The sequence below is a fragment of the Geotrypetes seraphini genome, chromosome 12 (assembly GCF_902459505.1).
Source record: "Geotrypetes seraphini chromosome 12, aGeoSer1.1, whole genome shotgun sequence".
NCBI lineage: Eukaryota > Metazoa > Chordata > Amphibia > Gymnophiona > Dermophiidae > Geotrypetes > Geotrypetes seraphini.
The window spans coordinates 84,254,513-84,276,909 of record NC_047095.1 but is presented as its reverse complement, the minus strand read 5'-3'; positions in this window follow the sequence as shown (position 1 = coordinate 84,276,909).

The following is a 22,397-nucleotide window of genomic DNA, read 5'->3' as shown; positions in this document are numbered from 1 at the left end:
CTTATGTTCTTATGTTCTAACAGCAATACAAATTGCCAGTCGGTTAACGTAGTATACGTGATTGTGTGCCCGTGTAACCTTGTGTATGTGGGCCGTACGTCAAGGCCCGTACACATAAGGTTGAACGAGCACAAGTCACGTGTTAAAACTAGGAATATACAAGCACCGTTGGTGGAACATTTTTTGGCTAGTCAGCACACAATAGAACAGATACAATGGCGGGTAATTGAGAGCCTTGATGCGGGGTATGATGGGGGGGGGGAACTGTGAAGAATGGCTGAATTACAAGGAGCAGAGATGGATATATGTTCTTGACACAGTAACACCTAACGGCTTGAATGGGGAATTAGAGTGGGGAACGTTAATCTAGTCTGTGCTTAGGGTGGTTGACAGTCTCCTCCATTATAATTTGATTCTGTAGCTTTAAATCCGGCAAGTAATCCCGTGACGCTGTTGGCCACGTAATCACGTGGGTACAGTTGTCCCGGGTTCTGCTCTATTTAATTTCTGTAAAGACGCCGCCGCCATCTCTCTTGATATAGTGGTCAGAGTTTGGCGGCAATGCATGTTGAGGTAAGGCATTTTTAGTTGTTTTAGGTTCCATTAAGATTGGTGACTTTAACAGCTATTCTTTTGAACAGGATTAATTTTAACTTTTGTTCATTAATAGGGGTTATCCTTGATAAAGCTTGTATAGCGAAACATGTCGGTGTTAATCCCCTGCCAAAGACCACATGACTAAGCTAAGTGATATGCTTAAAATTATTTCAAAATGTGAATATTGAAGTTTTACACATATAGAATATACAAAAGTTAAGAAAAATTTGAAAAATATAAATATTACAATATAAACGATCCAGTGACGATTTGACACGTAAAGCTTGGAGCAATGAGATTGTTTTGAGCTCCAAGTGGTGTCGCTGAGGATCGGGTAAAATTTATGAGTATTCCAGGGCACTAAGGGGTGACTAAGGTTTGCTTCACCCTTTGACTTGGTCTATATTTATAAAACTGCAACATTGAAAACATAACTTTTGTGCAATTTTACCATACATTAAGATTTAGGTATAACATTCTTTAAGACAAAAGATAAAATCCACAATTCCTTTCTCCCTGCTGCAGTCAGGGAAAAAGAGTGCGAGAGAAGATTGTAACATATTAAATTCTGCAACATTCTATCAAAGTTATAATCACCTATTCCAAAATACTCAATACAACCTCTTTGATTTTATGATGTGAAAAAAAATTCAAAGAACTTCTAAAAGTTTGCTTCAAGCAGATTTAAAACAGGAAGGTAAAGATCACTTTGGGACCTCTGCTCAATAAATAAATGCAAAAATCAGAAACAAATTAGAAATAGTAATGGCAGCTCCTTTTCTAGAATCCTATGTAGCTAAAACAAACTCTCAAAATCTACCTGTGTTATCTAATTCGGATAACTATTTACATATAACAAACAGCTTTGTTTAACATTACAGATTTCTTTATTAAACTGTCCTTAAATGTTAATTAGAAAAGGATCTTTGCAACTAAGTCAGTCAGAACATCAATTCCATTTATTGTAAAACTCATGGAAGGATTGGTACATACCCAATTAATGGAATATCTCAGTCAATTTTCTCTCTTACATGAAACTCAATCTGGTTTTAGACCTTTGTTCAGCACCGAGACAGTAATTGCGGCTATCTTGGCTAACTTACGCCTCCTGTTCAGTAAGGGACTTAATGCCCTGATCATGCAATTCGATATGAGCTCTGCGTTTGACTTAGTAGACCATGGGAAAGTGCTACAATACTTAGATGCAATTGGTATCAGAGAAGAGGTGCTAGACTAGTTTCGAGGTTTCCTTATGTCTCGCACCTATCAAGTACGTTTCAATTACGATCTCTCTGATACCTGGAGCAATCCATCTGGTGTGCCGCAAGGGTCACCACTATCTCTATTGCTCTTCAATGTCTACATGTCTTCATTAAGTGCGCAATTGTCCGAGCTGGGGTTAAAATTATTTAGCTACGCCTACGACTTCAAGATCATTATCCCATTCACTAACTCCCTCTCAGAAGTCACTCCCAAAGCAACAGAAGTACTAAATTTGATGGAGCAATGGATGACAGAATTCAGACTAAAACTCAACTCAGAAAAAACAAAATTTTTTGTAGCTTCCCACTTGATACCAAAATATCACTGTGCATCAATAAACTCAGTTATCCTATTCAATCTACTATGAAGATACTTGGTGTAACACTGGACCAGAGCCTAACCATGAAAGACCAGGTAGACTCCATAAGACCAGGTAGGTCCATTAGAGCATATTTTGATGTGACATCATTCAGAATTCTTGTACAATCCCTCATACTGAGCCAACTTGATTTCTGTAACATCGCATACTTGGCAATTTCCCTAAAGAATACACGGCGACTACAATTAGTGCAAAATACGGTGATCAGACTGATCCTCGGGTTGAAGAAGTTCAACCATGTTACACCTTCCTACCAACTTCTGCATTGGCTGCCGATGGAGGCATGTGTGGAGTTCAAGTTTGGTTGTTTCTGTTACAAGGTACTATTCGGTTTAGCCCCTAATACATAACTGACCTTTTCTCTTTCTCAGCCAACAGAAATAAGAGAAGTTCACAGTTAAATTTTGTCTCCCCTCCGGTTAGAGGATGTAAATTCAAAAGACATCATCAACATCTCCTCTCACACCAGGCAGCATTATGGGGTAAAGATCTAGAATAATTGCTTACGTCTACTACTTATGGGGAATTTAGGAAACGCCTAAACGCATATCTGTTCCTAAAGTACTTAGGCAACTAGCCTCATCCCACATAACTGATCCCTAGAGTTGTTAATCACTAGTTTCTAACTTTGCTAATTCCACTCAACTTGTAGCATCTTTCAATCAATGTTAACCGGCAGAACATTGCTAAATCCATTCAAACTGTAACATCTTCTAATTATTGTAAACCGCATAGAACTTCACGGTCCTGTGGTATATAAACTGTTATATTATTATTATTATTATTATTATTATTACTGTACTGGGTCAGACCAATAGTCCATCAAGCCTAGTAGCTCGTTCTCACGGTGGCCAATCCAGGTCACTAGTACCTGGCCAAAACCCAAGGAGTAGCAACATTCCATGCTACCGATCCAGGGCAAGCAGTGGCTTCCGCCATGTCTTTCTCAATAACAGACTATGGACTTTTCCTCCAGGAAATTGTCCAAAACTTTCTTAAAACCAGCTATGCTTGCCGCTCTTACCACAATCTCTGGCAATGCGTTCCAAAGCTTAACTATTCTCTGAGTGAAATTTTTTTTTCTCCTATTGGTTTTAAAAGTATTTACCTATAACTTCATCACGTGTCCCCTAGTCTTTGTAATTTTTGACAGAGTAAAAGATCGATCCACTTGTACCTGTTCTACTCCACTCAGGATTTTGTAGACTTCAATCATATCTCCCCTTAGCTGTGTCTCTTCCAAGCTGAAGAGCCCTAACCTTTTTAGTCTTTCCTCATATGAGAGGAGTTTCATCTTCTTTATCATCTTGGTTACTCTTCTTTGAACCTTTTCTAATGCCATGATATATTTCTTGAGATAAGGAGACCAGAATTGAATGTAATACTCCAGATGAGGTTGCACCATGGAGTGATATAGGGCCCTTATAACTTTCTTAGACTTGTTAACGATCCCTTTTTAAATCATTTCTAGCATTAGAAACATAGAACATAGAAACATAGAAAGATGACGGCAGAAAAGGGCTATAGCCCATCAAGTCTGCCCACTCTACTGACCCACCCCATTAAGTCTGAGTACTAATGACCTAGTTCCTCAACTCGACCCTCATAAGGATCCTACTAGGGCATCCCATTTATTCTTAAAGTCAAGCACGCTGGTGGCCTTGATCACCTGCTCTGGAAGCTTGTTCCAGTGATCTACAACCCTTTCTGTGAAGAAATACTTCCTTACGTCACTGTCGAATTTCCCTCCTCTGAGTTTGAGCGGATGCCCCCTTGTGACCGAGGGTCCATTGAGAAAGAAGATGTCTTCTTCCACCTCGACACGTCCCGTGATGTATTTAAATGTCTCAATCATGTCCCCCCTCTCCCTGCGTTCCTCTAGAGTGTAGAGCTGCAATGTGTTTAGTCTTTCTTCGTACGAGAGACCCTTGAGCCCCGAGATCATCCTAGTGGCCATCCGCTGAACCGACTCAACTCTAAGCACGTCTTTACAGTAATGTGGCCTCCAGAATTGCACACAGTACTCCAGTATTCTGCTTGCTTTTTTTGGCCACCGCCACACATTGGGCAGAAGGTTTCATCGTATTGTCTACAATGACACCCAGATCCTTTTCTTGGGCGCTAACCCCCAAGGTGGACCCTAGCATCCGGTAACTGTGATTTGGGTTATTCTTCCCAATGTGTTTCAATAGTAAATACATTAACTAGTATCATTAACAGAGTACATACATCATTTAAAATAAATGCAAAGAAAGAAAATAAGCTTATTCTAAAGTCTTATCCTGGAATCATATAAGTTAAATACTAAGGAATGATTGAACTTCCCCCATCTCCCTCTCTCGCATCTTGTATGCTTTAGTGAGAAGTGAAATAAGACTCCTGAGGATTTATGACCTAGGCAAGTAAATAGAACTTGCACATAAGGTCACATACACAAACAAACTTATTTAAATCTGGTTTCTGATTTCTTTGAGCTGTTTCACTCATGGAAGCATTGAATTGCAAAGATCTCTACACCTTTAGTTTAAATAAGCTATTTGTAATGCAACAAATGTAGAATTTAACTCCTGCAAAATCTTAGAACCTTGCAGCCAATTACAGTAATTTTAAACCCTGGAGTTTGGACAACTTAAATAAAGACTCAAAATAGCTTCTCAGGGTCAATTGTTTTTAAAAACATTAAGAAATGCATTAAATGCCTGAAAAGATGGGGGGTTAATCTATTAACTTCAACAAAATACATCCAACAATACACCCAGCACTACATACAATCATACATACAAATAATGTTCAAAAATGGAGAAAAGACCTCAGTGTCTAATAGGGGTGCCTAAAAGAACTTCCCATTTAGACAAACCTATCTCAATATTCCAGCTTTGAGATAGGCAGACACATCCTTGGTCAAAAAAACTCCAAGATAAGTGGAAAAATATATTTCTTATTGCAACTATTATATGAGTATATCAAAGTAACATCACACTTATCTGAACATAAGAATTGCTGCTGTTTGGTCAGACCAGTGGTACATCGTGCCCAGCAGTCTGCTCACGCGGCAGCCCCCAGGTCAAAGCCCATTGCTCTAAATGAGGCCAGCCTCACCTGCACTTTGCTTATGCTCCACTGTGCGGGGTTTTCCTGCTTCTCAAGCCCAGTACTACGAAGATAAGTGTGATGTTACTTTGATATACTCAAATAATAGTTGCAATAAGAAATATATTTTTCCACTTATCTTGGAGTTTTTTGACCGAGGATGTGTCTGCCTGTCTCAAAGTTGGAATATTGAGATAGGTTTGTCTAAATGGAAAGTTCTTTTTGGCACCCCTATTAGACACTGAGGTCTTTTCTCCATTTTTGAACATCATCAACATCTCGCACATCAGGCAGCATTATGGGGTAAAGACCTGGAACAATTGCTTATGAATACTACTTATGGGGAATTTAGGAAAAACCTAAAAACATATCAGTTCCTGAAGTATTTAGGCAACTGACCTGTACAATCTTAGTCCACAATATCTGATCTCTAGAGCTGTTTATCACTAGCTCTTAACTTTATTAATTCTACTCAATCTGTAGCATCTTTTAATCATTGTAAACCGCATTGAACTTCACGGTCCTGCGGTATATAAACTGTCATTATTTGTATGTATGATTGTATGTAGTGCTGGGTGGATTGTTGGATGTATTCTGTTGAAAATATTATATTACACATAAAATATAAGGGACCTTGTTTCTTCAAAGGTGATAATAATCACCTTATTTCCACATAAATAAACAACCAAATACTTATGGCAGTTGCAATGTGTTAGTACTTTAAATATGTACCCGGAGCAGTGAAAGAGCAACAGCAGTGCCATCCTGCATTCAGATAAATTACCTATCTTTTCCTTGTATGTTATTAGCAGGTGGCAGAGACAGTGAACGTGCTATGATGGTCTCTATTATAACTGACTCTGTGACTTTTCACTAGAGTTTGGTTATGGGTCTGAGCGTTTACTTAGAAATCTAGAGTCACTTTGTGACCATAAAAGTATGGTTGTTTATTTATGTGGAAATAAGGTGATTATTTTTTGAAAAGAAGATATTATATTGACATCCTTTCTTGTCCTTTGTTTGGCATGATCTTCCTTTACAGCAGGGGTGTCAAAGTCCCTCCTCGAGGGCCGGAATCCAGTCGGGTTTTCTGGATTTCCCCAATGAATATGCATTGAAAGCAGTGCATGCAAATAGATCTCATGCAGATTCATTGGGGAAATCCTGAAAACCCGACTGGATTCTGGCCCTCGAGGACCGACTTTGACACCTGTGCTTTACAGAAACCATGCTGGTTGGTTCTCATCATAATATTCCTTTCTATATGCTCACTGATACTGTCCTTGATTAGTGATTAGGAACTGAGGTTAAGCTCACCGGCTTGTAGTTCCCCTGGTCACCTCTGGATCCTTTTTTGAAGATGGGTGTGACATTCACTATCCTCCAGTCCTCCGGGACTACCCCTGTTTGCAAGGATAGGTTGCATATCTGTTGTAGGAACTCCGCTATTTCATCTCTGAGCTCTTTCAGTGTTCTCGGGTGGATTCCGTCTGGGCCCGGAGACTTGTCAGATTTTAATCTATCTATCAGTTTGAGTACATCTCCGAGGCTTACCTCCACTGACGATAACTTTTCCTCTTGATCCCCCTTGAAGAATTTTTCCGGTTCCGGCATGTTGGAAGTGTCTTCTTTTGTGAAGACTGACGAGAAGAACGTGTTTAATCTGGCTGCACCTCCGTTTCCTCCTTTACCACTCCCTTTCTGTCTCCCTCATCCAGGGGTCCCGTCTCCTCCCTCGCCGGTTGTTTCCCTTTCACATATCGAAAGAATGGATTAAAATTCTGTGCCTCCTTGGCAAGTCTCTCTTCATACTCTTTTTTTGCTGTTCTGACCACGCGGTGGCATTCTTTTTGATGCTTCCTGTGCTCTTTCCAATTTTCCTCGGTTTTATCCTTTTTCCACTTCCTGAATTATTTTTTCTTGTCACCTATCACCTTCCTAACTTCATTGGATATCCATGCTGGGTCTTTTGTTTGATTCTTTTTGTCCCCTTTTCTAAATCTAGGTATATACAGGTTTTGCGTCTCCTTGAATGAGGTCCAGGCTTGCTCCACCGACCGTGTTTTCCTGGAGCAGTTCCTGAGTTTTCTCCTTACCATTCGTCTCATGGCTTCATAATTCCCTTTCTTGAAGTTAAATGTTGTTGTTATGGTTCTCTTCCCCTTTGGCATTTCTAATTTCACTTTGAATTTGATCCCGTACTGCCTCCAGGAACTCCGTTTCCTTCGAACATTTTGAAGCTCCATGGCTCCAGTCTATCCCGGGATAGTTGAAATCTCCCATAACTATGGTGTTTGCGTTTTTACCTTCTCGCCTCAACTCAGCTCTCAGTTCTTCGTCCTTTACTTCTGTTTGCCCAGGTGGGCGATAGTACAGTCCCATCTTTATCTCGGTTCCCTTTCTTCCTGGTATTTTAACCCATATTGATTCCAGTTGGTCGTTTGTCCCTGTTGCGTCCATTCCGGTCGAGTGAATGGTTTCCTTTATGTAAAGTGCTACTCCTCCTCCTTTCTGATGTGTCCTGTCTCTTCGGTAGAGCTTGTACCCTGGCAATACTATGTCCCATTTGTTTTCCTCATTCCACCAAGTTTCCGTGATCGCTATGATGTCTAGGTCCTCATCTTTGGCCATGATTTCTAGTTGCCCCAGTTTTGTTCTTCAGCCTTCTTGCGTTAGTGTATATACAACTTAAGTCTTGAAATTTTTGTTTTCTTGTTATTCTCCCTTGTGGCTCATTTTTCTTTCCATGCTCTTCCTGTCCTGCAGATTCCTGTTTATTGTTGCTTTTTTTTCTGCGACAGGGAGAGCAGGATGTAGGCAGGCAAGCTGGCTGGCTTTAGCGCGGCAGGGAGGGAGGGAGATAGGTAGAGAGGCAGGCTGGCTTTGGGGGTGGCCAAAATCTGGAAGGTAGTGGGGGGACATAAGAAGGAGGCACTAAGAACACGGGAAGGAGGCACTGGGGGCACTATGGACACAGGACGGAGGCACAGGGGGGCACTAAGGACACAGGACGGAGGCACTGGGGGCACTATGGACAGAGGACGGAGGCACTGGGGGCATTAAGGACACAGGACGGAGGCATTGGGGCACTAAGGACACAGGATGGAGGCACTGGGGGCACTATGGATACAAGATGGAGGCACTGGGAGTACTATGGACACAGGACGGAGGCAATGGGGGCACTAAGGACATAGGACAGGGGCACTGGGGGTACTATGAACACAGCAGCGGCAATTCTTAAGTTCTTATGTTATATTTATTAATATATCGATATATAAGGACACACAAGTCTTAAAAACAGACATAGTATGTTCTAAATTCTGGACAAAAGCCAGCCCCTTAAATAGGGAATTTTGCATCTTAAACACAAAGGGATCACATGAATACATAAAAATAGATTCATTATTACAGGTACATAGGTTAGTTTACTCTTCCATGATACTCTCCTTTACCCCTTTGACATCTGGAGGCCTAGTATTTATTAGGGTAATAAACTGGTCACTACCCAAGATACAAATGTCTTCTTATGTTTTTCCTCTCCAGAAAGGCAGTGAAATGCAGATTCAACAAAGAGGTCATACATATTCCATATAAGAACATAAGAAGTTGCCTCCGCTGAGGCAGACCAGAGGTCCATCTCGCCCAGCGGTCCACTCCCGCCGCGGCCCATCAGGCCCATTGCCTGAGCAGTGGTCCCAGACTATCCCTATAACCTACCTCTACTCCTATCTGTACCCCTCAATTTCTTTATCCTCTAGGAATCTATCCAAACCTTCTTTGAAGCCTTGTAACGTGCTGCGGCCTATCACAGCCTCCGGAAGCGCGTTCCATGTATCCACCACCCTCTGGGTGAAAAAGAACTTTATGGCATTTGTTCTAAACCTGTCCCCTTTTAACTTCTCCGAGTGCCCCCTTGTACTTGTGGTTCCCCATAATCTGAAAAATCTGTCCCTGTCTACCTTTTCTATACCCTTCAGGATCTTGAAGGTTTCTATCATGTCTCCTCTAAGTCTCCTCTTTTCCAGGGAGAACAGCCCCAGCTTTTTCAGTCTGTCAGTATATGAGAGGTTTTCCATACCCCTTATCAGTTTCGTTGCTCTTCTCTGGACTCCCTCAAGTACCGCCATGTCCTTCTTGAGGTACGGCGACTAGTACTGGACACAGTATTCCAGATGTGGGCGCACCATTGCACGATACAGCGGCAGGATGACCTCCTTCGTCCTGGTCGTGATACCCTTTTTAATGATACCCAACATTCTGTTGGCTTTTCTTGAGGCTGTGGCGCACTGTGCCGACGCCTTCAAAGTTGTGTCTACCATCACTCCCAGGTCTCTTTCAAGGTTACTTACCCCTAGCAGTGATCCCCCCATTTTGTAGCTGAACATCGGGTTCTTTTTCCCTACATGCATGACCTTGCATTTCCCTACGTTAAAGCTCATTTGCCACTTTTTGGCCCATTCTTCTAGTGTCGTTAGGTCCCTTTGCAGATCTTCGCAGTCTTCCATGGTTTCTACCCTACGGTAGAGTTTGGTGTCATCTGCAAATTTAATAACTTTGCAATTTGTTCCCGCCTCCAGGTCATTAATAAATATATTGAACAGGAGCGGTCCCAGCACTGACCCCTGCGGAACTCCGCTCGTGACCCATTGCCAGTCTGAGTAATGGCCCTTTACTCCAACCCTCTGTTTCCTGCCTGCCAGCCATTTTTTGATCCATCGGTGGACCTCCCCTTGCACCCCGTGTTTCCACAGCTTTTTAAGCCTTCGTGCGGTACCTTGTCGAAGGCTTTTTGAAAGTCAAGGTAAATGATGTCAATGGATTCCCCTTTATCCACCTGGCTGTTTACCCCCTCAAAGAAGTACAATAAGTTTGTGAGGCATGACCTACCCTTGCGGAAGCCGTGCTGACTCAACTTTAGCTGTCCATTGTTTTCTATGTGTCTTACTAGTTCTAAAAGAATCCTGGCTTAATACTAGAGATATATTAATAAGTATATTTCTAAGGTGGAATTTTTCCAGTTCCACATGGTGAGACCTCATTTAGAATATTGTGCACAATTCTGGAGACTGCACCTTCAAAAAGATATAAAAAGGATGGATTCGGTCCAGAGGAAGGCTACTAAAATGGTGTATGGAGTGTGTGGCACAGTGGTTAGAGCTACAGCCTCAGCACCCTGAGGTTGTGGGTTCAAATCCTATGCTGCTCCTTGTGACCCTGGGCAAGTCACTTAATCCCTCATTGCCCCAGGTACATTGGATAGAGTATGAGCCCATCAGGACAGAGAGAGAAAATGCTTGAGTATGTGAACATATACATCTTAGACTATAAGTGGTATATAAATACTAAAAATAAAATAAATAAATACTGAAATGGTGCATGGTCTTTGTCTTGAGGCATATGGGGACAGACTTAAAGATCTCAATATATGTACTTTAGAGGAGAGGGGAGATATGATAGAGAAATTTAAATAGCTACATGGCTTAAATGTGCATGAGTCAAGTCTCTTTCATTTGAAAGGAAGCTCTGGAATGAGAGGGCATGGGATGAAGTTAAGAGGTAATAGGCTCAGGAGTAATCTAAGGAAATACTTTTTTACAGAAAGGGTGGTAGAAGCATGGAACAGTGGTGGAGACAGAGACTGTCTGAATTGAAGAAGGCGTGGGATAGGCATGTGGGATCTCTTAGAGAGAGAGAGAGAGAATGGTTATTGCGGATGGGCAGACTAGATGGACCATTTAGCCTTTATCTGCCATCATGTTTCTATGAGCCTTGCTCTGCATGCTTTCCCAACTTGGTATCTCCTTCATTGCCATCTACTAGAAGAAACTGGTAATTCTCCTTTACATCTCTTATTAGTTATAACCCATTTCTCTATGAAATTTCTTTGTTGAAAACAAAAAGCAATTTTCTGAGTAATATACTAATTTCAGATTTGAAGCCTGCATTCTCTCAAAGATCTTTCTTGGAAAATAATTAACACTCGTGATCACATTAACCAGCACAGTATGACATTGAATAATGTCTGAATATTGTTTACTTATCCTGAAGAACACTTAATTTCTTTCTGTTGTAGTAGCAACCCATAACAGGCCCAGTGCCCAGAATTGGTTCAGATGTCCTACGTCAGTGCTGCTTGTGCTGAAAATTAATTCCATTGAACACATGCAAAGAACTTGAGCTAGTTATTTCCTTCTGTTGAGAAACACATAACCATTTTTATGAGGTACCTCTAAATATTTCACTCGTTTGAACATTACCCTAGGGAATGAAAGGATATCAACCTAAGAACCAGAGAGTCACTTAGCTCCACTTTTACAACACTGTTTCACCAACATTGCATATGTTTCCCAGGACAAAGACATTGGGCTGGATTCACAAAGCAAACTGATCGTGTACCGATCGGTTTGAGACCCCTTTGCAACCAATTTCCCTCCTGCACTATTCACTAACCTCTCCTGCGATCCGCTTCAAATCCGTGTATGCAAATGAGGAGAAATGCATGCAAAGTAGACAGGGACGTGATTCACCAAAGAAATTTCGGGCTGGCCAATCAACTCAAGAAGCGACTGCTGGGGACCAGTCACAAACATCTTACTGACTCTCTCTTACCTGCTCTCTGCAGGCCCCGAATCTCTCCTGCCTGCCACCCTGATGTCTCCTGCCTGCTCTGCCCTGCATCACCACCCTGCTGTATCCCGGTTTTCTCCTGCCTACTGCCCTGAATCTCTCCTGCCCTTCCCCACACTGCAAGCCCGTGGTTTTAACCCGCGGGTTTAAAGCGGGTTAAAACCATGGGCTCACTGGGCTACGAAAAGTTTTTAAAAAGTCACATCTTGGAGGTGTCTTGACACTTGCGCATGCACAGGATCATACACTTGCGATCCATGTCAGCCAGATGAAGGCATTCCTCCGAAAGACCTCATTTGAATTTTCAAGATTGGAGAATTCGTCGGGCCTGCTAGGATCGGCCACGGATCACCCTGGAAAAAATGGTTAGTGAATCTAGCCCATTGACAGTTTACTATCTTCTATGGATCACTTAATCCCACACTTCTTAATCTTTATATCACCCCAATAAAAAAAGTCCAATCTCTGACCCTGTATTTATTTTCTTTACAGGTAATTGATGGAACAAGAGGCACTCACATAATCCTCTCCACCCTACTCCACACCATGTGGTTCAAATATGCTGTTGAACTATGTAAAGCCAGAAAGATGTCACAAAAGCATGGATATGGCTGCACTCTGAAAGAAGAATTTAGAAGTGCAGCAGTGGATAAAGGAAAAATGGTCACAAACAGGGCTTGCCCAAAGCTATGAAACACTCTAGGTAAACCTTCTGCCATGCACTACCCTATGTCCAGCAACCCCCTTCCCTCCCCTTCTATAAAAACATAGAAAATGATGGCATTGGCAGATAAAAGACACAAAAACAGAAGACCAAAATCCACCACAAAGATCAACCACAAGGCAACAGCGATGGAGACTGAAAATGGATGGTAAGAGTTACATTTAAAAGCCATTATTCCAGAAACCAATGGATGACATTTAAAAGACTCGACACAATTCGTGTTTTGACAATTTGACTGTTAACTACAGTAGTCTTTTGTCGTGCAAAAATCAGGTCCAGCATGGATTCACTACGAATCCACTATACTTCCAGTTGTTAATTATTTTGTTTTTTGCTCAGACACAACATAGTCTTGAGAAACCATAACAGCATTTTGACTCCTGATGCAGACCTTAGGGGCTGAAACACGAATGGTGTTGTCTTTTAAATGTTATCCATTGGTTTCTGGAATAAAAGCTTTTAAAAGTAACTCTTGCTATCCACTTTATGTGCCTTGTGATTGGCAGATAAAGGCCATATGGCCAATCCATATCATCTGTTCTCATCCTCCCCTAAGAGACCTCACATGCCTCTCCCATGCTTCCTTGAATTCAGATACAGTCCTCATCTCCGCCACCTCCACTAGGAGGTTGTTCCACACATCCATCACCCTGTCCATAAAGAAATATTTCCATAGATTACTTCAGAGTCCATTTCCTTTTAACGTCATCTTATGCCCTCTCATTACAGGGTTTCCTTTCAATTGAAAGAGACCTGCCATTTATGCCACAGAGCTATTTAATGTCTCAATCGTATCTTCTATTTTCCAAAAGTATACAGTACATATTGAAGCTTATAATCCAGCATCTCACCTTCTCTACCCTCCACTTCCCTTTCTCCCTGTGATTTCCAGTGTTTCTTGTCTTTCCTTGCTCCCCTCCTCCACCACGCTATTCATCTCTCCTTCCCCCGTCACCCCAGGTATTCAGTGGTTTCCATTTCCTTCCTCATCTGAGATATTCAGCATCTCTCCTATACACCCACAAAATGGTCAACTCTTTCACCTCCCCCCTCCCCCCCCCCACCTGCATGGGGTCAACATGGCAGCTGTGTATTTACAAAGGAATCATTATAGTCTGCATGAAACCTTGAACATCTATGCATGCTCAAAGCCTGCTTGCTCCTGCTTCCTCCAAACTTCCTGTTTCAGAGGAGCAGAAGCTGGCAGGCCTTAAAATTGCCCAAATGTTCAAGGTCCCATGCTGGTCATGCTGAGTCTCATCTGGACAATGATTGCTACATCAGTGCTGCCCCGCCCCCAATTGTGCCATTCAAGTGGTCAGGCCAGCTGTGTGGAAAGGAATGGCAAGCTATGTTTGGGGGGTTGCCCTTAGCACCCCATAGTGATTCATGTGGCTGGAGCAGACATTTGCATTCATTATTATAGTATAATCTCTAGGCATTCTTTACTAATTTAGGCACAAACATTTGCCTCAGTTCTATGGCTGGTCTATGTGTTCACACCTAAAATATAGATGTGTTTTGACCTATTATGTTAGCATTCTATAAAGTAAAGTACATACTGTACTCAGCACCTAAAAATAGGTGTTCCTCTATAGCAATGGTCTTCATTGTAAGGTACACGGAGAACTTCTTGCTGGCTCACGCAACTATCCAGAGTCCCTTCCCCTCCCCCAGTGCTTGCTCATCATTTTTGTTCCCAGTGGCACTGCTCTAACTGTTCAGGCTGCCAGCAGCGTGAGTGAAGTAAACATGCTGTCTTCGGTGATCCAGAAGCTTTTCCTCTGCTACTGCTTCCTGTCCCCACATAGGCAGGAAGCAGTTGCAGAAAGAAAGCTTCCGGGTCAGCAAAGGCAGCATGTTTACTTAACTCATGCTGCTGGCAGCCCAAAGAGTTACAGCAGCACCACTGGGAAGAATGGTAAGCAAGCATCGGATCCCACTTTGGCGGAGGGGGAGAATAGCAAGGGGAGAGTAAGAGAAATTCTGGACCGTGGGGATGGGGAGGAAAGAGAAGGAAAGATTCCAGACCTCCAGTGAAGGGCAGAGATGCCAGACCACGGGAGGGGGGAACATAAGAACTGCCGCTACTGGGTCAGACCAGCGTTCCATCATGCCCAGCAGTCCGCTCACGCAGTGGCCTTCTGTTCAAAGACCAGCATCCTGACTGAGACTATCCCTATCAGCGTTCGTCCTTGTTCAGCAGGAACTTGTCTAACTTTGTCTTGAATCCCTGGAGGGTGTTTTCCCCTATGACAGACTCCGGAAGAGCGTTCCAGTTTTCCACCACTCTCTGGGTGAAGAAGAACTTCCTTACGTTTGTACGGAATCTATCCCCTTCCAACTTTAGAGAGTGCCCTCTCGTTCTCCCCGCTTTGGAGAGGGTGAACAACCTGTCTATATCTACTAAGTCTATCCCCTTCAGTACCTTGAATGTTTCAGTCATGTCTCCTCTCAATCTCCTCTGTTCGAGGAAGAAGAGGCCCAGTTTCTCTAATCTTTCGTTGTACTGCAGCTCCTCCAACCCCTTAACCATCTTAGTCGGTCTTCTCTGGACCTTTTTGAGTAGTACCATGTCCTTCTTCATGTATGGCGACCAGTGCTGGACGCAGTACTCCAGGTGAGGGCACACCATTGCCCGGTACAGCAGCTTGATAACCCTCTCCTATCTGTTTGTGATCCCCTTCTTTATCATTCCTAGCATTCTGTTTGCCCTTTTTGCTGCCGCCGCACATTGCATGGATGGCTTCATCAACTTGTCGATCAGAACTCCTAATTCCCTTTCCTGGGAGGTCCCTCCAAGTATTGCCCCAGACATCCTGTATTCGTGCATGAGAAGGAGGGAAGGAGAGATGTCAGACCACTGGATGGGGGAGGGGGGAGGGGAAAAAGAGAGAGATGTTAGACCAAGGAGAGGAAGGAGGGATTCCAGACTAAGGCAGGAGGAGGGGAAGGGAAAGACAGAAAGATGCCTTACCACAAAGGGAGAGGGAGAGAGATACCAGACTGTGGGAAGGAGAGGATAAAGATCCCAGACCATAGGAAGGGGAAAGGGGAAATACAGATGTCAGTCCATGGGAGAGGAAAAGAGAGGGAGGAGATGGTACACAGGGATGGAGGGGAAGGTGGAAGAAAGGGAGGATATGGTGCACAGGGATGGGAGGGGTGGGGAAGGGAAGAGAGATGGAAGAAATGCTGTTTATGGATAGAGGGGAACAGAGAGAAGAGGGAGGAGATGGCACATGGATGGTGGGGAAGGGCAGAGAGAGGGAGGAGATAATGCGCATGGATAGATAGGAAGGGAAGACATGGAAAACGTAGATAGATTTGAAGAAAAAAGGAAGAAAGTTGAATGTTAAAAGTTAATGCCAAAGATGGATGTAGGGCAAAAAGTGAAGGAGAGAAAAACAGCAAATGAATAAGGCAGCCCTGGAAACAGAGTTAAGAGTACAGACAGAAGGAAGTGCAACCAGAGAAGATAAGTAGAAAAATAAAAATCACCAGACAACAAAGGTAGAAAAAAGTGATTTTATTTTCAATTTAGTGATTGAAATGTGTCAGTTTTCAGAATTTACAGCTGCTGTCTGTTTTGCACTGTTCAGGAAGAAATGTATTTCTTTCTATTTCTCTGATGTTGTACTACATGAAGAGTCTGGCATCTTAGGGTTTTGTTTGTCTATATTAGGACTTTTAGTTTGTGGTCCTGTATTTGAATAGGGTTTATCTGTGTTCTGCACGTGTGACCAAGGCCAGGTGTTCTGGTAGGAATGAATGTCGTGAAACAATATTTGTGTCATGGCCCCAAGTAGGAAGATATTTGTCAGTTCTCAGTCAGCCCTTTTGGACCCAATTAGTGAAGACCGCTGCTCTATAGAATTATCCTCTTATAGTTTCAGTTCACAATAGCAAAATGACTGACTACCTGTTGCAAATTGTGGTATTTGATTTGCAGTGCTTCATAATGTTCCTTTCACATTTTTGTTTGCCAAAACACATCTGTGTCTATAGTTGCATGAATTAAAAAAGTTAGAATAGTTGTGCCGCTGAAAGTCTCAAGCCTTCCCAGAGCTTATGGGTGGTCGTCTTCTCAAGGAGTGTTAAGTTCAACATAGGACCTTGGAATCACTTTCCTTTAAAGAGAGGATTTTATGTTTATTTATCAGAACTGTAGAATCTGTGAGCTGCCAAATGTTGTCTTGAAGTTGAGACAACTGAGCCAATAGACTAGAGGACACAGGAAGTTCCATCTGCAAAGCAAAAACTTCAAAGACATTCACTGAGGACCTGTCCTAAAAGCAGAGATTCACTGTTTGCATTTATTTATTTATTTAAAAAATTTGGTATACTACAAAGTCACAAAGTTTCTTTTTTTTTTCATGAAAGTTTATTAATTTTTTCAAAAATTGAAAAAGAAATTAAAACATACAGAGGCATAATGCAGTTATAGCAATATTCAACAATTCAGTAAGAAATTTCAGAAAAAGGTATGAGTTTGGGCATATTCATATATTAGAAATTTGCAAATATGTAGATAAAGGGGATCAACATGTAATCAGCTGGCCTCTACGTTTGGATAATGCTATTTAAAATTTATGATGTTGCAAAACTAAATTCCATTAATGCTGAACATGGAGTGAGCCCGAGGTTTTCCAATTGGAATCAATTTCTGTGCAATGATCAATAATATATCAAAAAGTTTCTTATTTGAGTCTGTTAACTGATGTGTGGAGATTGCGATTTAAACATTACTACAGAGAATGATAAATTGCAATCTAGGTGAAATATCTTCTTCATTATAGCTAATATATCTAACCAGAATGATTGTACAAACGAAGCACATCGGTTCAGCACCTCCCTTTTCTTCCAGCTCTAGCTCTAGCCCCTCCAATGGGTCCAGTGCTTCTCCCCCTTCCCTCAAGTTTTATTCAACCACCAGTGCTGACACCACCTCCCATGCTGAGGGACCTTCACTCTCTCTCTTCCCTTCCCTCCACCCCCCCCACCCCCTCATGGGTCCAGCACTTTTCTCTCTTTCCTCCATCTACAGCCACACATCCCCTGTGGGTCCAGATTTTAGCTTCCCCATCCCAGATTCATCAGCAGTAGTGACGGAGGAGACAGCAGCATTTTCCTGTGTGGGATGGCAGTAGCAGCGGAAGGCAGCAACATCAGTGGGAGAAAGCAGCACACCCTGCCCCAACATAGGCCTGGATGAAACTAGTTGGTAGGATTTTTTATGCATAGAAATTCCTTGGGACTTACAGGTGGCAATTCTATAAATTGGTGCCAAGATTTAGGCAACAGCATTTTGGCACAAAGATTTCATTATAGCAGTGTATCAGAAACTTTGTGCCACCCGAGATTCCAGGTGTGCTGCGAAACGCTGGGGAGGAGTAAAGGCGCCAATGCCAGCTGACTGCCTACAGGATGTGCCTCCTGTAGGCAATCAGCCAGCGCCAGCATCTCTCTGCACCTCTTCCATTCCAGCACACTTCACTGGTGGCTCAGGGCCCCATCTAGAGGACCTTTGCACATGCATGTGATGTCATCAAGTTGACGTCCATGCACTTCCAGATGCCTCAAGCTGTGGCTACCACATTTAGTTAATCAATCGATGTTGGAAAATCGGCAGACTAGATGGGCTATTTGGCCTTTATCTGCCATTATGTTTCTATGAAATACTTTTTTACAGAAAGGGTGGTAGATCCATGGAACAGTCTCCCAGAAGAGGTGGTGGAGACAGAGACTATGTCTGAATTCAAAAGGGCCTGGGATAGGCACGTGAGATCTCTCAGAGAGAGAATGAGATAATGGGTACTGTGGATGGGCAGACTAGATGGGCCATTTGGCCTTTATCTGCCATCATGTTTCTTTGAAATACTTTTTTACAGAAAGGGTTTTAGATGCATGGAACAGTCTCCCAGAAGAATCGGCCAACAGCAATTGAGTCGCGAGTAAATCTAGCCCTTAGTGGCTAATTAGTGGAAATCTTTGTGCCTTCAAATTCAGTGTCTGGAAGGAAGAATTAAAAAACAAGAATTGAAAGAATTAAAAGTTGAAATGGGATCCTTAAAACTATGGTTGGATATGTATGATAAGGGCCTAAGTGAGATATGTCAAACTCAGGATGTTATAATAAAGGGAACTTGAGGACATAGATAGAGATATTGGAGAATAACGCTTGAAATAACAATTTACGATTCCTGAACTTTCCTCAGGTGCTTACTGTAATGCCAAGGGAGATGTTGAAAACAAATACTGAAATATAAAATAGGCTACTGTCATAAAGAGCACAGAGCTTAAAACCTAGAAAAGATTCAAAGCTTAAAAGAGGATTAAAAACAAAACCAGTGCCAGCAATGATACTTTTAAAACATCCACAAAAGCATAAAAGTCCACAGACTGGCTCTACAAAAATCTTTACCTAATGTGTATATTATTTTACAAGAGAAGTTTTAAATAAAAAAGAATAACAGAACAAATAGCAATTTACCAACTATAATCTCAGTTAACCACAAGCTACTAGAGAGACAGCTGCAGCAATCAGTGTTTTCGCTCCAACAGGATTTACAGAGAATTGCATTATAGGAGCCTAAGTTCTGTAAGTTAGGTATATATTTCTCGGATATATGCTCGTATTCCCCCCTACTTACACATTAACCCACCAATTCTATATATGGCACCTACAGATGAGTGCGTAACGTAACCGATGTGTGCACACAACTTAATTGGCTTAATCAATGCCATTAATTTGCAATGAACACCTCGTAATTGATGCTAGTTGTCACTAATTAACCAAATGAACCAAAATTATCATTCTAATGCTACAAATTAAAGTGCAGTCTATAGGAGATCAGCAAAAGCTTGTCTTTATCTGTGTTTGTCTTGCTGATAAGAAAAAGTTAGATTGAGGGATGTAGAATTTTCTTGCCATCCAAAATCCTGTAAAATACAACAAAACATATCTCTCTTAAATAGCCCTAAAACCATAGAGGCAAAATAGATATGAGAAAGCAACTTTTACATAGTTTCATATGGTCTAAAGCATGGACAATTTTATCTTTGGAACGCAGAAGATGAAAATGTTCTCAAATATCACATAGAATTCAAGTGATACCATCTGGGTGCTCTCAATAAATCTCTTACTAGATGTCTAGACAGTTTTATCTAACTAGATTGCAGTTCTCACTGTATAGACAAAGAGAAGCTTCTAGCATATGTGCTACTTTTCAAGCCATAGTTCTTTTTGAAAGTTTCTTTCCTTTCCAATTTCACAACAGAAAGAACCACCAATGGTAGTGTTATACCATCTGCATCTGTATGCGCACATAACCTGCCTTGACTAGCTTTGAAGTGATGAAACAAGGGGTGCTAGACTTACTATCACTTTCAAGTAAATCCATCTTGTTCTGAATTCAAATTACATCCAATATATGAAAAGTTCAAGTGCCCAAAAGGTATAGCAGGATGAAATCAGACACTCTGCAGCCTTGATATTCATTCCCAGTTCTTGACAGCTGCTAATGGGTCAGGTTTTAAGGACATCCATTTCTTCTCATATGAAGAAAAGCTAAAGAGGATAGAGGGCTAAACAATCCTGAGTGATATAGAATGGGTCAAATTGAATTGACTTGTTTACTCTTTCAAAAATTACAAAGACTAGGGGACACTCAATTAAGTTACATAGAAAAACTGTTACAAAATAGGAGGAAATATTTTTTCATTCAATGAATAGTTAAGCTCTGGAATTGGTTGCCTGAGGATGTGATAACAGTGGTTTGGACAAGTTCCTGGAGAAAAAGTAGTCTGCTATTGAGATAGACATAGGGGAAGCCACTGCTTGCCCTGTGATTGGTAGCATGGAATGTTGCTATTATTTGAGTTTCTGCCAGGCACTTGTGACCTGGATTGGCCACTGTTGGAAACAGGATATTGGGCTAAATGGACCATTGATCTGACCAAGTATGGCTCATCTTATGATCTTATGAATGTACATGAAAAATTTTGCATACAATGGAGAAAATAGGCCAAGAACTCTTATTCACAATTATACATGGGAATTATCAGTTGGATTACATAGCTTCAAAGTAATTAATACCTTAACATATAAAAAAAAGCTATCAATTCATATTATAAAACATTTATGAAAGAATTTAAATATAATCTGACTTCTATTTAACAATATATCAATCAATTTTCACAGATTTTCCAAACTTAGTCCAATCATACATACAAAGCCTTCCCTGTTCTTACAAACATTAAATAACACTAAAGTGTCGGTGCAATTGGTAAATTTATTTTTTCAACTTAGATTTTCAGTATCATATTGAAATCATCTCTGTGCTCCAGGTAAACTGTTGCTCTCAATAGTTCTTCCAAAAGATGTCACATCGCAATCAGTCAAGCCTGACACAAGTCTGTGTTTTACTACTAAGGGCTCCTTTTACTAAGCTGCGTTAGGGCATTAACGCACGGAATAGCGCACGCTGAATTGCTTTGCGCACTAGATCTTAATGCCAGCATTGAGCTGGTATTAGTTCTAGCCGCATAGCGTGCGGTAATATCCTGTGTGTGCTAAAAACGCTAGCACACCTTAGTAAAAGGAGCCCTAAGTGTCTTCAGGAGCTATGACTTATGTTCTAGACTTAGGCATTTCTTTCTATATGTCTGTCTTTCTTTCTCTCTCCATTTCCCCTTTCTTCCTTTCTTTCTGTCTCTCTCACTGGCCCCCTGTCTGTCTGTCTGTCTCTTTCATTCTGTCTCTCTTCCTGCCCACTGTCTGTCTTTCTTTCTGTCTCTCCCCCCCTGTCCAGCAGCACCCCTTCTCTGCTCCCCCTGTCTAACAGTAGTCCTTCTCCCTGCATATGGCTCAGTTTGTGGGAGGCTGGGGGCAGGGTCCTTAACCCATTTAGGATTAGATCCAGAGTGGCATTTCCTCTCGTTGGTTCTCTAACAAGCTGCTCCATGAAACAATCTTTTGTAGCCTCCAGGAATTCTGTCTCCCTAGCGCATTTTGATCTTCCAAGACTCCAATCTATCCCAGGGTAGTTGAAGTCTCCCATAATAACCGTGTTGCCGATTTTGCATTCTTGCTTCATCTCGGCTTCCATTTCTTCCTCGATATCTCCAGTTTGCCTGGGTGGACGATAATAAAGGCCCATCTTTATTTCAGGCCCTTTCCTTCCTGGTATTTTAACCCATAGAGATTCCAGCTTGTTGGTCGTCTCTGCTGTGTCCATTCTTGTCGATTGTATGCTTTCTTTTATGTATAAGGCTATTCCACCTCCATTTTGTCCCGACCTGTCCTGGCGGTAGAGCTTGTACCCCGGCAGTGCTGTATCCCATTTGTTTTCCTCTTTCCACCATGTTTCAGAGATTCCAATAATGTCTATGTCTTCTGTATTAGCCATGGCTTCTAGTTCCCCCATTTTGTTAATGTAACGGGCTAAAAAACTCATTTAAATATAATCTGACTTCTATTTCTGTATAATAGGTGGGTTACAACCCTACTTAATACTCCAAATCAAAACCCCATATGGATACAAACACCCCCCTCTGCAACACCACCAGGCTTAAATCATACACATCAACCACTCACACAACATAGAGCAACAGGGAAACAAGAAAAAAAAAAAAAGAAAGAAAGGTGGAGAAAAAACCTCAGTTCAGCTTCATCTGGCAAAAAACTCCACCCTTCAAAACAAACCCTGCACTCAT